Source organism: Dipodomys ordii, unplaced genomic scaffold, assembly GCF_000151885.1.
Source record: "Dipodomys ordii isolate 6190 unplaced genomic scaffold, Dord_2.0 Scaffold6, whole genome shotgun sequence".
NCBI classification, from domain to species: Eukaryota; Metazoa; Chordata; class Mammalia; order Rodentia; family Heteromyidae; genus Dipodomys; species Dipodomys ordii.
This window is the reverse complement of record NW_012267222.1, coordinates 11962414-11964534: the sequence shown is the minus strand read 5'-3', so window position 1 is coordinate 11964534 and position 2121 is coordinate 11962414.

The following is a 2121-nucleotide window of genomic DNA, read 5'->3' as shown; positions in this document are numbered from 1 at the left end:
AGATCTAGAGGGGGGGAAAGTGAGAAAGGAGAAAGCTCACGTTACCTCTTCTGACCCTGTGAATGTTTTTTCCTCCCCCCCCCTTTTTTGTGCACTTTACCTATTGCTTGATTAAAATGGTGTCTGTTTTGAAAACAGCGTGCCCACGTGTAGAAACAAGGATTTTTGGCGCTTTCCATATTTCGCAACCCTGGACAGAAAGGAATTAGGGCTTTCTTTGCAGACAAATCCATTCTGGCTTCCAGATTTTCACTGGGCTCCAGGTTTCCCATTACACTCCAGCTCTGAAGAAAATGGCAGGGTAATTGCATGTAAAAAATTCCTCATTTGTGTGCAGGACTCAGAACTGTTTGCCAGCTCCGAGGCAGTTGATTAAATAGCCAAGCTCCATTTATAAAGCAGCCTATAATTTGGTTTCTAGGACCTAATGCACCAGGAGAGTTGTTGCCCCTGAGGATGGAGCCTGAAAAGAGGGAACTGGCCCATACTAGTCAGTCCCATCCACTTTGTAAGCTGATTTGGTTCTTGGCTTAGGGCATAGAGAAGGGTTTTGTTTTTAAGCTCAGAACTCTAGGTTTTCAGGAAGATTTGCCTTTGTGATGTGAGATGGTCTCAATTTTCTTGAGGGTAGAAATAAATTCAGGCTTTTGGAATTATTTACAGTGACTGGTGACCTGGTCAGAACTCCAGGCGCCTGCCGAATCTAGAAATTCGAAGGTTATGGTCTGAGGCCATGAGTCTCCATTTTAAAGATCTGAGGGAAAGGGGTGCTGGTGCCTAGTGACGCTGGCCTGGTGAAAATCTGGAATCCTGATCTCCCAAACTGGTCGAGTTAGAGCACTCCCAGACTCCGGGACTTGGAGTTGGGACAACACTGTGTGTGTGTGTGTGTGTGTGTGTGTGAGTGTGTGAATACCTTGATCTTTTCAGATAAACCTGGCCTTAGGGTCTCTTAGAATGGAATGGTAAACTTCAAAGAATCTTTACACTGAAGAATTGAAAACAAATCTGAGTAGCATCCGTTTTCTTAGTGGCCTGTTAAGACTGTGCCTTTTCTCTCTTTAAACAGAAAATGGCATCCCTCTTATGGAGTGGTTTGAACACTCAGGTTCTGGCCAGTCCCTGGAGCCTCTTTTGTGGACTGTTTACAGTCTTACAAGGTACTGCCTTTGGAGACTGGGGCTATTGGTCACTGTCGGCTAAATTCCCCTAGGGATAGAGGACCTGGGCTCACCGAGGACTCTCCCATGCCCCCAAAGCTGCTTCCATGGCCACCATTTTAAGTCAGTGGTGAGATGCCCAGTTTTGATTTCAGACATGACACTCCAATCCCATTGTTGGGTTTGTTCTCAGCCTTTTTTTCTTAGTACAAGTAGACAGGAGGCAGCTTTGGGTACTTCACTTGTTTTTGTAGCCACTGCCCTCTGACTTTTAAGTGACCTGGGCAGTCCCCTCCCGCCTTTCTGTGAAATGGGGCTAATCCGGACCTCATGCCCTCAGGGCCTTGTCAGGGCTGGCTAATGAGGGCAGGGCAGTGGGAAAACGGATAGTCTGAACAATGACCGGTCCTGGCCACCGGCGTGAAAGGCAGGGCTCGCTCAGCTGGGTCTTTGGAGCAGGTCTGTAAAAGTCTTTGAAGAAAAAGTGCTGTAGAGGTGCTCGGCAGCAGCCCAGGGACCAGGCCCGGTGCCAGGGGTCAGGCTTGGGCCGGGGCGGCCGCGGCCTCGGGTTCAGGCCAATTTTGCAGGCACGGGTAAAGTTCACGCAGCCCGCTCGAGCCCTCGGTGCGGCGGCGGGGAAGAGGCCAGGCCAGGCCAGGATCGGAACACCAGCAGGGAAGCGGGCGCAGGCTCCGGAGAGGCGCGGGTTCCGGGCCAGGTTTTTCCCGAAGCCATCGTCGGCGGCGCTGCGGAGCGAGAGAGGCAGAAGGCCTGCCGCTGCCGCCGAGGCTCGCTCTCTCCCCTCCTCCTTTGTGAAGGGGAAAAGGAGCGAGTCCATTCCACGGCCGGCGCCCGCTCCGCACTCCACTCCGGGTTTTCCGGGCGGCCGCGACGGCGCTGGGTAAAATGGCAGTGCTGAGCCTCGTGTCGGAGTGAGGGGGACTCGGAGGAGAGTGGGGCG